A 14,400-nucleotide genomic window follows, 5' to 3' on the forward strand; every position below is an offset into this window, starting at 1 on the left:
TCCGTGCGGGCTTCCCTGAGGGAGGGCCTGCTGGACTTAACGCCGACTGCCTCCGCGGGTAGACTGGGCGCGCTCCTGAGCACCCTCTGCCCCTGATCTGTATCCAGAGCTTCTTCCAGCCACGGCTTGTCGAGACAGGTTTGTACTTCCCGCTTCCAGGGGCCCTCGTGTGGGCGCTGAGAAGCGGTGTTTTAAATGGTTAAAGGTGGAGGGTGGGCACTAGAACCGGTGCCCAGTGACTGGGTGTGCGTGCACTGGACGGGGCGTGCGGCCTAGGACTCCTGCCAGCTCGGTGACCCCGGCCGAGTGCCTTAAGGCTTCAAGGTCTCAGTGTTCTCATCTGTAGCATGGGCTTCACAGGACCCAGCCTCTGTGGCGGTTACAAGGATGCACTGTGTTAATGCTTCTAGACTCTACAAAGTAGAACACTTAGCACAGTTTGGAGCATCGTTAATTGTTGCACAGATGTTACCTGGTCTGTTGAATGACTTTGCCTGGTACACACCAAAGCGGTTAGGAAATGGATATATCCCAGCTTCACTTCCTTTCCATTCAAACAGGGCTCAGGAAAAAAAAAATTTTTTTCAATAGGTGTATCATATATAGTGGAAAGAGCACCGGTGTCAAGGCAGCTTAGGGTTTGAATTCCAGGGCTTATGCTCTCTGTGGCCTGGACAGGTTTCTTTTGCACTACAATCCCCACACTTGTAAAATGACATTAAAAATCACTCTTTCTGTGGGTTCTTAGAATTAATTAAGCAGGTTATGTGTGTAAAGTATCCTGGCACTTGAATGAGTTGTCAGAACCAAGGGCTGCTGGAGACCATGCTTCTGCCCTAGGTAATCTTCCCTTCTACTGGGCAGCAAGTAAACACAAGCACAGGAGTCAGTGCTCTGGAAGAAGTGAGTTCTGCTGCTACAGAGCACAGAATCTCTCTTTTTCTTTAATTTAATTTTTATTCTATATTGGAGGATAGTTGATTTACAATATTGTGTTAGTTTCAGGTGTACAGTAAAGTGATTCAGATATACATATATCCATTCCTTTTCAGATTCTTTTCCCGTATAGTTTGTAACGGGGTGTGGAGTAGAGGTCCCTGTGCTATGCAGTAGGTCCTTGTTGATTATTTTATATATAGTCGTGTGTATATGTTAATGCCAAACTCCTAATGTATCCCTCCCCGCCATCTTTCCCCTTTGCAGAGCACAGAAACTTGGAAGGGAAAGTTTCCCTTCCAGGATAGGATTCTAGGGGAAGTGCCGTCCTTTCTAAGGATGTGTAGAAGCTCCTGGGGTGGCAGGAGAAAGCAGTGTGTGTTGAAGTTTGAGAAATGTAAGAAAATATGGCAAAACTAATGTACAGGGCTGGAACTCAGGGTTTGGGAAAGAAATGAGAGTCGATACTGAAAACTTAGTGGGCCCAACAGAAAGGCGCCTTGTTTGTCCTGTCAGAAGTTTGGATGTTTATCCTGAAGGCTGCGGGAAACACCAAAGAACAGTGAGATGGAATTCTGGTTTAGAGGCTCACTTGGACCTCCATGTGGAAGGCAGTTGATTGGGTGCAGGGTGAATTGTAATCTAAGGGTCCCACTTAAGTTATAAAAGGTGGGACCGGGTTTTGCAGATCTGAGAGAGAATGGGTGAGGCCTGGTGACCAGTTAGAAAAGGGAGGGCAGCAAGCGTGGGTGACAGTTTACAGCTGCATCTTTTTGAGAGATACAGAGCACAGTAGAAAGGGATTGGGGGTGGTGAGAGGATCTTCCTTCATCTTCAGTGCTTTAGAGGGGCCTGGTAGACAGGTCTGGGCCCAAGGTACAGATGTGGGCTTTTGGGAGGACTGGTGTTTGAAGGCATGGTAGAGACTTAGGTTATCCACAAGAATATCCAAAGAATCATAGGTCTGAGAGTTTTTTAAGTGGGTATATTTGAGGATGTTTATAAGCTGAGAGAAAGTAGCCAACAGAGGAAGGGTGTGAAGATCTAGGAGAGGAAATGATTGTTCATTTGTTTTCGAAAAGCTGAATACTTATCATGTGCCTGGCCCGTTTCTAGGATGTGGGGTTCACACCATCTGTTATCTCTTCTGCAACGACAGTTCAGCTCATCCCCTGGTGAAGAGAAGTCAGATTATTCTTTGCATCCCATTCAGGTATAAGAAGTGTTCTGTACCTCTGAAGGGACTTTACTTAACCAGAGTAGTAAGTTAGAAATCAAAAGAAATTAGAGCTGGAAGGGACCTGAAAGGCCACGGTACTTAATTTTGCCTAATATTTTACATTGAATGTAAGAAAAATTTATTGTAGAGCCCATTCTCTTCAGAGTTCCTTCACTGAACTTTCTTTATGTCTTCCATCCAATGGGTCCAGCTTGTAGATTTTGGCCTTCTCCTAAATTTGCTTCTTCATCCATATTACATTTTGCCCAGACTGTCGCAGAAACTCCTGGGTGGTTTTGCGGCCCCTGGTTCAGTTCCTCTAAGTTCATCTGCCTACTCGTGTTGAGTGATCTTCTACCATAAAAAGAAGTGCTTAAAATAATGCTGCTACTGGCTTGCCCACACAGAGTTAGTGCATACTAGCCGCCCAGCGTGTGCTCTGCACAGAGGCGTGTAGTCTGAACTGTGTTTGGCCAAGCCTCATAGGGCTCTTTGCCCTGAAGAAGGGGAGCTTTTTGTGATCACTCCCTTAATCTAATTGGTCCTTCAGCAGCGGGGTGCCTTTTTCTAATCAGCAGAGGCACCCTTACTCAGCCAGTGGTAGCCCCAGGCCTCATCACCTGTGGGGTACAAGCCATGCTCTCTCCCAGGCTTGCTTCGGCCAACATCTCTATTTTCATTTCTGTCTCTACTTGTACTTGGACCCCTGGCCCGTAGTCATCCCCACCTGCAGCATTTACAGTGCCCAGCAGGAGTCAGGCTTGAGTATGTTTTCACAGATGTTCCCTCTGCAGTTAATGCACCTCCTACTCCAACTCTGCATAGCCTCATCTTTCTAGATTGTACTTCAGGGTTACCATGAAGCCATCACTTAGACATAACTTTTTGCCTCCATAGGAACCTCTGCGTATAAAGGTTACGTTTATTTATCTCACGTGATTGAAATTTTGAGTTTTTATACATGTCCCTCTTTAATGAAGGCTTTAAGGGCAGGAGTCGTTTCTAATCCTTAGCACAGAGCAGATGCTTTTGTTTTTATTTAGATGCTTTTTAATGATGATAAAATGTATGGTTTAAATCACTCATTTTACAATAATTTTGCTTTAGGTTGTGACAGAAATAAAGTTTACAGAAGTCGTGTTCCTGCGATATGGAATAAAGATGTGACCTTCCAGTTGTGTAAAGCTCATAAATGCTGTGTAAGTGCGTCGGGTGTGCTAAGGAATGTGGAGCTAAGTGGGCTAGTTGTGAGAGAGAGAGACTTAACTATGTTAACAAAGGTAAGCCTTCATTGTGTCCTCCCAACATTTGATAGTTGCTTTTAGGGTGCTTTTGGGGCAAACGAAACCAAAAAAAGTTTAAACTGTTCCTCCCCATTAAAGGGATTGAATAATTGGCTTCTTTGGTGCACCTGTGTCCTGTGAATTCTCCAGTTGGAGATGGAGGTTTAGAAAGTGAGTTTCAGTCTTGTTTAAGTCTCTTCCCATCGGACTGGTCTCGTGATTTCCTACACACCATGTCTGTCTACCTTTTTCCGTCTACCTTTTCTTGGTGTTGTTCATGCCTGGATTGTCTCCTGTACCTGCTCAAACCTTGGTCCATTCTCATTTGTACCATGGAAGTTTGTCATGCTGGATACTGTCAGAATTAATCTTATTTAAGTTTGTGTTAAGCCACAAACCACATGTTTTGTATATTTTCTGTTTGTTTATATTTTTATGGTTTCTTTTCAAGAAATATTATGGGAAGGGAAATAGCAAGATATAAAGAGCAAAAAAGTTGAGCTTCCCTGGTGGCGCAGTGGTTGGGAGTCTGCCTTCCGATGCAGGGGACGCGGGTTCGTGCCCTGGTCCGGGAGGATCCCGCATGCCGCAGGGTGGCTGGGCCCGTGAGCCGTGGCTGCTGGGCCTGTGCGTCCGGAGCCTGTGCTCCGCAACGGGAGGGGACACAACGGTGAGAGGCCCGCGTACTTCAAAAAAAAAAAAAAAAAAAAAAAGCAGAAAAGTCATCTATCTGCAATCATAATTATAATGCACTGTGGTATGTGTTTAAATAGGAAATACATGTAACGTCCCATAGGAGCAGCAAATTTAGTGGTGTCGGTGAGGGTGTGTCATGGAAGTAATCACAAAGCAGGTGACTCTTGATTAGGGTCCTGAAACATTAGTGTGCCTTCCCTGTGTCCAGTAGTGGTCTGAAGGGGTAAGGAAGCCTGCCTTTCAATTTGAGGGAACAGAGGGTTTGAGGTCCTCCCTCTTCTATTGCTCTAGTATACTGCATAGCAGCTAATAAAATACTGGGTTTATAGTTGACATTTACATCGCTGATTGATCATCAAGATTGGCATGTATTATTGGAAATGAAAATCGGAAGTCTTACGCTCTTTAGGTTTTTCTTTTTTTTCCTTTGTCTCAAAAGTATGTAGTACTTTACTGAGTGGTTGGGTTGGGAAGAAAGTTTGCAGTATCCAGTGTATTCAGTTTTAGTACTGAATAGAATTAAACTGTTGCTGTAAACTGGCATAACACTTTGTTACTGACAAGTTTTAGAATGCATCAGTTCATCAGTTACCTGTTTGGGAAGATTGTAGTTAATGATTTTAAGAATGTGGCTGTAAACCTCCAATTGACTCAAGAAAAGCAAGTTTACAGAAGAAACTTTTACTCAAGAAAAGAAAAGTCAAGATTGACAAATGTATAGGCTCTTCATCTTATTGTGTGTGTGGTTTTTTTTTTTTTCCTTTTAGTTACTTGTCAAGGTATAAAGAACTCTATCACTCTGAAGACAGTAAACTTCACGGGGTATAATTTGACATGGCAGGGAGCAGATTACATGGCCAAGATCTTAAAGGTGGTTTTATGTTTAAACTTTCATGAAAACATATGTGATTGAAGCACATTAACATATTGATACAGATGGCAGTTAATTTTTGTCTTTTAATACATGTGAGTGCATCTTTTGTTTTGTAGAAAGAATATGACCAAATGGGGATGTGAATTGCTGTTGCATAAACTATAGTGTTGAATCCCCAGTCTTTGCACTTTAACAACTCTGTGGGTTCCTATCTTCTTCCTGAGACACTTAATCTGAGGTCCATCCTCCTCATACAGGGTGGTAAATTAGAGAATGATTAATATCACCATTTAAAGAAGTGAGACTGAAATCTCAAGCATCCTGAACATAGGAACTGAAGGGGCCTCTCAGCAGTTCAGAGAGTTATTACCAAGCCAGTCGGCTGAATTCTGTTCAGTTTTCTCCATAGCAGAGCCCTCCAGGTCCTTGTTTTGAGCTTCTTTATTTTTATACACAATTCTATATGGATACTGTATATAATACTAAATAGTTGTATTAACTGGGTTTAACTGGTGATGTATTTACATCAAGATCTAACTTCGTTTTGTTGATATCTTTTTAGGGGCTTTCCATTCATCAAAGCTCGTGATGTATGTAATCAGTTGCTGGTGTTTAGCTATCATATTTATGATATATAGGGCTTGAACTGGGAAAGGTAGATGCTCATTCTTGCTTTTTAAACGGACAGAGTCTTACAAGAAGCATTTCCCTTTCTGAAATAAATCATGTAAAACATGCTTGGTCGCTCTCCCAATGCAACGGTGTAGTTGTGTGGATTTGGTACACAACTGGCAGCCTTGTGGTTATCTGTAAACAAGGAAGCCTGTTGTCCAGTCGGCAAATCAGCTGTTACCCGTGAAACGAACTTGACTGCCATGTCTGACCCCTCACATGGAGCTCTCATACTCAAGAACGTTCATATGTTTGCAAGAAACGTTGTTTGCAGGCTATGTGTACAAACTCCTGATCTGAAAGCCAATATAAAGCAACATCTCCCAAACCTCTGCTCTCTCACCAAGGCCACACACATTCCCTAGCTTATGGCCTCATGGCAAGCTAATACTGTCAGTATCAGATTCTCCTTCCCAGTGGTTCTGGGAGACTGCATAGTTGCTCTGTGAAAGGCACCACTGCTGAGGTTGAGAGAAGAGCATCTTGGGTGTCAGTCCTGCCCTTGCATGCCCAGAGAGAGGGGTGTGTACCGCGTTCTCCTGTTAGGGTTTTCCTATGCTGCAGGGTTTGCTGCTTGTTGTCAAAATGATGTCCTAGTGACTTGTCTTCTGCATGGTTATATAATCCCAGCACACTTCTTTATGATCTGTAGACTTTTATGGGGTTGTGGCCAGGTCAGGTTTTAAATGTTTGGAAATGTCCAGTTGAACAGCATTGCAGTGGCAGTGAATCTTGATGGGAGAATTGTATTACTGTTACCCTAGTTTTGGCTTAAGGGTGATGAGAAGATGAAATTTCTGATGGGTCAGTTTTAGTTATGTATGTGTATGTGATTTACTTTTATAAATTCTAACATCTATTATTCCCAGCTTAGATATGTTGACTTTCTGATTATTCTTCTGATTCTTTATCAGTCCCTTTACTGATGTATTTTCCTCTGTAAAACTACATTTTCTTCCAGACTGTTTGTGTCTGATGGTGAAGAATAAATTTTTCATTTGCAGTATAAAGTTGATCTGAGAAAAAATGTTTACCTTGGATCTTCACTTGGCTTCTGTGAAAGAAACTTAATAAAATAATATGGGCAATTCCCATTACTAATCCTAACCATGTACAACAGAGGTCTGTACAGTAACATAGCAAAGATAAGTTCCTGTAATTTTACTTAGTCATTGCCTCTTTTAGACCATGGAGCAGTGAGAGACGTTTATAAATGATACCTCAGATCACTTTTGTTAAATGTCCTCTAATATCTGGATATTTGGTATCTGGCTTGTGTTGTCTTTTATACAATCTTGTCTTCTTTCTTTGCACTTTAGTTTAACAACTCTGTGGTTTCCTGTCTTCTTCTTGTGACACTCAGGTCCATCAGAATTTCCTGTGACTGTGACAGTAGAGAGTCCTTCCTCCTCAGAAATCGAAGAGGTTGATGATTCCTCAGAAAGTGTTCAGGAAGAGCCAGAGAAAATCAGTTTGAAACAAGAAGCATTGCAGGTACAAAGTTATCACTTTAAAGCTATAGAGAAGATTATTTTTCAAACAGCAGCCTGATTGCAACACGCCACAGCTTGTGTGAGGATTCTGTTTTCTCCTCCCATCTTCATTGTATCCCCTTGAATGGTTCCTTAAGCTTAGACCAAGGTGAATGGTGGACATTTGAACTCTAAGAAATAAAAATCAAAACATGTCGTTAGTAATATATTTTCCTTTCCTTAGAACCTTAGTATATTAGATTTAGGGAGAACCATAGTAATCATAAGATAAAGAAATTGAGTTCTTAATGAATCTAGTCAGCTGATTCAGGGTTCTTGTTTTACAGATGAGAAAATTGACAGTTCTAGTTGAACTCTGTTTTAATAAGAGGAAAATATGGCCTCATTTTAAATAAAAGTAAAGTTGAAAAAAGTTTTGATTTTGATATTCTCCTTTCCTAAAATAAAAAATATCAAGAAGCTACATTATATTACCAAACAAACCTGACCTCTAATGTCATTCCATACTTTTGTTTGTATGGACAGAAAAGAAAAATTGATTTTGCACCTCAAAAATAATATATTTATTTTATTTCAACTTTAATGCAGAGCTGAACATTTCTAGTAAATAAAGAAACACCATTTGGGGGGGACTTTGTCTTTGTGCTACAAAGTCCATGTTTAATTTTTTAAAATTATTTAATATGATTTTCTTTTCGTATGAAACTTGACCGGTTTCAGAACTAATTATCCCATTATTGTAGGACTATGGGAATTAACTCTTTGATTTTCAAAAGAGAAAGTTAGATTTTTATTTTTTTAATTAAAATTAATGATAATATAGAGAAATTTTAAGAAAAGAACTTAGAAAATTATGAAATGTTAGAGTAGGAGAAATCTACAGTTCATGTAGAGTTACCCCCTTTCGTTTTATAAATGAGCACCTACAATTTGTAGCACGTAGTGGTTTATTAGTAAATGGCAGAGTATGAGAAGACCCTAGAGCATCTACCCGCATTGCTTGTCATTTTAGATGTGTTGTATTCATTTCCTCCATGAGTAGACCAGGAGATTGTATTTCTAAAAGCAATGATAGACACTGGGGAAGACCAAGAAGTTTAAACACTGGGACCACAGAATAGCAGATTCAGAAGGCACTGAGAACCCTTTTAGCTCTTCTCCATTTTGATGAGACACTACAATGATGGTATCAAAGTGTTTAAGTATATAAGCCCACAACAATCAAGAGATTTCAACATAGTTTTGAAAGACGGAAGACAAGTGGAAGAGTGTGAAACTGAAGCAGTAGAACAGAGGAAAAGCATCACCTGGAATATGCACAGCGACCACCTGCAACTGAGGAGGATTCTGACCCCACCTGCAGAAGTAGCCCCATGCTCAGATGGGCATGTAGGAGAGAGGGTGGAGTTAGTTAAAAGTGTGACTGAAATAGGGGAGCTCATTGAAGGGTTGTGTTTGGAGGAGTGGACTCCCAGCCCCACCCTCACACTCCTGAAATGAGATGATTTCATTTTGAAAACAGTGAAACTGGCGAGAACTAGGGCAGCTGGTGTGAGTTTTTACACCCTAGAAAATTGTGTTTGGGGGAGATCCTATTACAGTTACTCCCCGCTTTTTCCTGCATAAGAAACCAATCAGTCATTGACTTCAGGGAGCTTTCTGCACTCATTCTTAAATAGAAAATAACTGTCATTTGCCTGATGGTTGAGTAAAGCTTACAACATGAGAGAGGGGGAAAAAAGAGTGAAAACATATCCTGGTAGGACCAGGGACAATTTAGGGAACAAAATAATTTAAGAAAAATCCCTAATTAGTATCCTGAGAGAGGTTTAAAAAGAGCTAGCAACTATAAAATAAGACTAGGGTGTTAATTAAAAAGAGAATGGTCAGAAAGCAAGAGAGGTCTCTTGAAAATGAAAATATGGTTGCTGAAATAAATTCAGGAGGAATTTTAAAAATTTCTCAGTATATGAAAAAGAAAGACACAGTGGAAAATGTGATAGCAATATGTTAGAGAGGCTGCATCTGGGAGATCCCACATGTTACTATTGGAAACTCCAGACCCAGAAAAAAAAATGGAGGGAAGCTATCAAAGGGCAACAAAATTCCCCACAGCTGAAAGTAGACATCAGGCCTCAGATTGAAAAGAGTTACTCAATTTTTGAGCAAGATAAACAGGAATAGACTCATACCTAGGCATCCTTCACTGTGAAACATTAAAATACTGAAAAAATAAATTAACATACAATAAAATACTGAGAGGATACATCCATTCCAGAGAGAAAAGTACTGGTCACCTAAAAAAAAATGTTAAAATCTGACTTTATCATACTTGTCATCAGCACCATGGATCCTGGAAGGCATTAGAAAGATACCTCCAAAGTTTTTCAGGCACATAATTTTCACCCTAGGGGTTTGTATCCAGCCAAACTACCAGTCATAAGTGGAGGCTGAAGAAGATATTTTGTACACAAAGATATTTGAAAAATTGACCTCCTGTGCTACACCTTAAGCTATTTATAGAAATAATCCAGCAATATGAGGCAATAAACCAAGAAGTAGGGTAATAGGGGATTCAGTGCAGAGAGCAGATAGTCTAGATTGGAGAGGCTTCTATTGATTGTGTGATTGAGAGCTTAGAAACACCTTGAGGCATATTGTACTTACTAGCTATTAGGCACTGTTGGAAGGGAGGAGGGAGAGGAAGAGGAGAAGGAACTTGAACTCCAGAGGAGAAAAGGCTATACGGACATAAACCTGAAGCAAACTAAGCTATGGTTGATTTTTAACCACTTAAACTTGACACTATAGATGAATCCACTTAAACTTGACACTATAGATGTCCCCCTTTTCAGTGACACACAGGGGTAATGACCACCTATCTAATTTGTTGTCCACACCAGAACACTTCAATAGTGTAAGGAGGTGCTCTAATGCTGTAACATCAGGACAACAGGTATAAACTGGAACAGCCCAAGGCGGCTTGGGGTATGTGGTCACGCTGCACAAGGGCAGTGACACTGACACAGTATGGAACGAGGTGTAGTCTATACACAGAGACAGTACATCTGCAGTGGGCAATGTTAATGTAATTGTAATAATGGCAATACTGTCTCGGTTTGCAGGTTTTATTGTCAACTTGCATGTAATAACAAATAACTAACCTATACTTAGTATGTATTTGTATTAACTTGGTATGTACTGAAATGTATTGTGTACTAGTATGTACTTAGTATATATTAGGCTCTAAGTGTTTTTGCATATATTAACTCATTTAATCCTCTGAATAGCCTTATGAGGTTGGTGCTAATATCATTCCCACTTTTTTTTTTTTTTTTTCTGTACGCGGGCCTCTCACTGTTGTGGCCTCTCCCGTTGTGGAGCACAGGCTCCGGACGTGCAGGCTCAGCGGCCATGGCTCATGGGCCTAGCCGCTCCGTGGGAGGTAGCATCTTCCCGGACCGGGGCACGAACCCGTGTCCCCTGCATCGGCAGGCGGACTCTCAACCACCGTGCCACCAGGGAAGCCGCATTCCCACTTTTGTGAAAAGGAAGCTAAAACAGGGAAGGAACTTGCCCAGGCTGTACCTAATTTAGGGTTGGATCGAGGCTTTGAGTTTAGGCTCTCTGCCTGTTCTCTTAAACCTTACTCCCTACTGACTCTCAAATAACAGAAGACTTAACTGCACATAGAACAGAATATAAATTTCAACTTTGACAATGTAAAAGCTAGGTCTGGAAGGTAGACAGGAGGTAGAAAGAAGGAAAGATGGTATGAGTGTCCTCATTTTACAAAGCGTGACGTTGAGAGAATTTATAGCTGATCAACAATTTAGGTTTTTAAGTATATCACTACAAGTCAAAGAGATCCTGAGCAGAAAACTAATGATGACATAACTTTACTAAGCAGTGTGGAAACAGTGTAAAGGAACTAAACCCTTACTTAGTAAAATAGAAAATGAACAGATAATGCCTCCAATTTAGTGAGAAAATAGTCATGTAAGAGTGTTACTTGGAAATGGAGAAGAACTCAAAATAACAATAGTTGGACCTCACTGGTGGCGCAGTGGTTAAGAATCTGCCTGCCAAGTCAGGGGACACGGGTTCGAGCCCTGGTCCGGGAAGATGCCACGTGCCGCGGAGCAACGAATCCTGTGCACCACAACTACAGAGCCTGTGCTCTAGAGCCTGCAAGCCACAACTACCGAGCCCATGTGCCACAACTACTGAAGCCTGCGTGCCTAGATCCTGTGCTCCACGACAAGAGAAGCCACTGCAATGAAGAGTAGCCTCTGCTCGCCGCAACTAGAGAAAACCTGCACGCAGCAACAAAGACCCAACACAGCCAAAAATAAATAAGTAATAATTTAAAAATAATAAAAAATAACAATAGTTGACGTAAACGTCATACAAAAGGAAATCCAAACAGCCAGTAAACAGAGAAAAGTGTACGACTTCATTAAGTAATAAGAGAAAAGTGAGTCAAAACCAATGAAACTACATGCCAATCAGTTTGACAAATACATAAATAAAGTGTGGTAGTATCAGGTATTGTAGACCTGGAGTACTATGGGAATCTTCTACCCTGTTTATACTGGAGTATAAATCGACACAACTACTTTGGAAAGCATTTAGCACTCTCCATCAACTGAAGGTATATAAATAGTCTGTGAGCCAGCAGCCCTCACCCCCGCCCTGTGTAAATGCACCGGAATAACCGGTACAGCAGGATTCCTGTCCATGATTTGCATTAGCACAAACTGAAAACAAATCAAATGTCTATTAAGAGTCAAAAATTAAATAAATTTTGTGTATTCGTACAGTGGGAAAACTATCCAGCAATAAAATTGAATGAACTAGAGCTACAGGCAGCAATGTGGGTGAATTTTTTAAACCAATGTTGAGAGAAAGAAATAAGATAGAAAAGACTTCATATACTATGATCCTCTACATAAAGGTAGATGTTGACAAAACTAAACTCTTTTGTTAGGGATGCATGCAGGTTAAAGGAAAGGATTGTCAAGAAGTGAGGATGGTGTTTAACCTGGAAGAGGAAAGGAGATTGTGATGAGAAAAGGATATGGGGGGGCGGTTTTGAGATGCTGACAAGTATCAATACTTTCAGATTCGAGTAGTGGTTATGTAAGTATTCTTTTTTTATTTGTCACATTGACAATTTTGTCCTGAGCACTTCTCAGTACACATTATCGTATTTTACACTTAAAAAACTGAGTAAAGAATCGGTCGCTTCTTGACTGCTGGATGTGGGAGTGGGATGAGACTATTTCATTTTAAGCCCTTCACTACTGCTTGCGTTCACATGTTCATTCATTCAGCCTTAACTGAACATATGCTGTGTACCAAGCACTCTTCTAATTTTATATGTGTTTTAACTCATGTAATCCTCACAAGAGCTCTGTGATGTGGGAGCTTATCTCCATTTTATAGATGAGGAAGTTGAGGCCTAGAGTTATAGAACTTGTCCAAGGTTATATAGCTAATGGGTAGTGCCAGGCCCATTTGCCTCAGAGTCTGAATTTTTACAATACAATCTAAAAGAGAAATTTAATTACTAATTATAAGCAAAAAAATTACACATTAAAGAAGATGACAAGTTTTCATCTATCCAGTTAGAGAAAAGCACACAGTCTGTCTTTCACACACGTACATCTTGTATTGGCAGGGATTTTCCTTATTAAGCAATTATTTATTGACCGTCTACGTTGTGCTAGGCACAGGTGCTGGGAATAAACACTTAATAAAATACACCCCCTATCTTCAGATAACTTGCACTCTAAGTGAGGAAATAAGCCAACAGTTACAGTAGAAGTTATATACCAAGTGATACATCGCTGATGGGTGGCAGTATAAAATCTCAGACATCTTTTGGAAAGAAGTTTGGAGATAGGTACCTCAAGCCTTAAAAATGTTCATTTGCTTTGATGTCAAACTCATTTTTATGGATTTATTGCAAGAACGTTATTCTCAATATGGAAAAAAGCCTTCATGCATAAAAACGGTTATTTTGTCTGATAATATTGAAAAGTTGGAAAGAATTTAAATATGTAAAATGGTTAACCAGTAAAACCACTCAGTGGAATATTTTGTAGCCCACACAAAAAAATCAAGGTTATGAATCCCCTGATTATATGAGAAATGATTGATTTCAATGTCAAATGGAGAAAAGGTGAACATAAAATTTGATATCCAATACGATGGGAGCTTTGTCCCAGAAAAATCACCCTAGCCGGTGTACAGAAGGGAGGAAGGAGAGCAGATGACAGGAAGGAAAATTATTCCAAAGCCTTATCATTAGTCTTACCTAAGTAATAGAATATCAAGCAATTTTACTTTCTGACTTTTTTGGTTCCATATTTCCATGTAAGGGACATGAATTATGAATACTTTGTAGTAAGAGGACACAGTTTTTCACAAAAATTTAATACTGTGTACTAATTCCCTCCATTAGAGGGAGAAACTATTCCATGTAACTGCACTTTGATGTGCTATTTAGAACCAGTCAGGATGTTTTACTCTACTTTCCTCTGACTGTGGTGAGGGTTTTTTTGTTTGTTTGATTATTTGTTTAGAATTTCTTTAAAATCGGTTTTAGAAGATTTATTGAACCATTATATTGAAAGTAGAGGAATTTTGCAATTTTTTCCCCTTTTTCCCCATTGAAAACTTGGCTGGCTTTAGTAATGAAACATTAAAGAATTTGAAGTTCTTAGACTGTCAATTTTTTAAACATCTGAATATAAAAATATATGTTCATTGAGCAAATTTTTGAAAACAATGAACAACTCATTGAAGGAAATAAAAGCCACCTCTGCATGTACACACACCTAATCTGCTCTTTTGTCTTAAAGAAGTATCAAAAATATTTTGCCATGTCACTAAATACTCTTCTACATCAGAGAATTTGATTAAGCTTATGCACCGTCTCCCAGGAAAAACGCACAGATACATTATGAATGTAGAACTCCTGAAGCCCATTCATTAACTCTGGTTGACACCTGTTGTCATTCTTTTCTTAGTGGCTTCATAGCGCATTCCTTCAGACGGTGAGCTGTTTTTGTTTAACCCAGTCCCAATTTGGAGGCTCTTAGCTTTCTTCTAGGGTTTGGTTATAAACAATCTTATGACATCATGTTGGTAGATAAATCTTTGCCCACATCTTTGATTTCCTTAGGGTAAACTCCTGATGTAGGATTGTTGTTAGGTACC

The 14,400-nt window shown here is 40.1% G+C and overlaps 1 long non-coding RNA gene across 1 annotated transcript; it reads left to right on the plus strand.

The window, feature by feature from the left end:
* Positions 1-1,988: 1,988 nt before the first annotated feature.
* LOC117311661 (uncharacterized) lies at positions 1,989-5,419 on the plus strand. Its single transcript, XR_004525962.2, has 3 exons — positions 1,989-2,149; positions 3,263-3,354; positions 4,902-5,419. It is a non-coding gene; the product is annotated as an uncharacterized lncRNA (long non-coding RNA).
* The last annotated feature ends 8,981 nt before the right edge of the window (positions 5,420-14,400 follow it).

This window comes from Tursiops truncatus, chromosome 3 (assembly GCF_011762595.2).
Source record: "Tursiops truncatus isolate mTurTru1 chromosome 3, mTurTru1.mat.Y, whole genome shotgun sequence".
NCBI lineage: Eukaryota > Metazoa > Chordata > Mammalia > Artiodactyla > Delphinidae > Tursiops > Tursiops truncatus.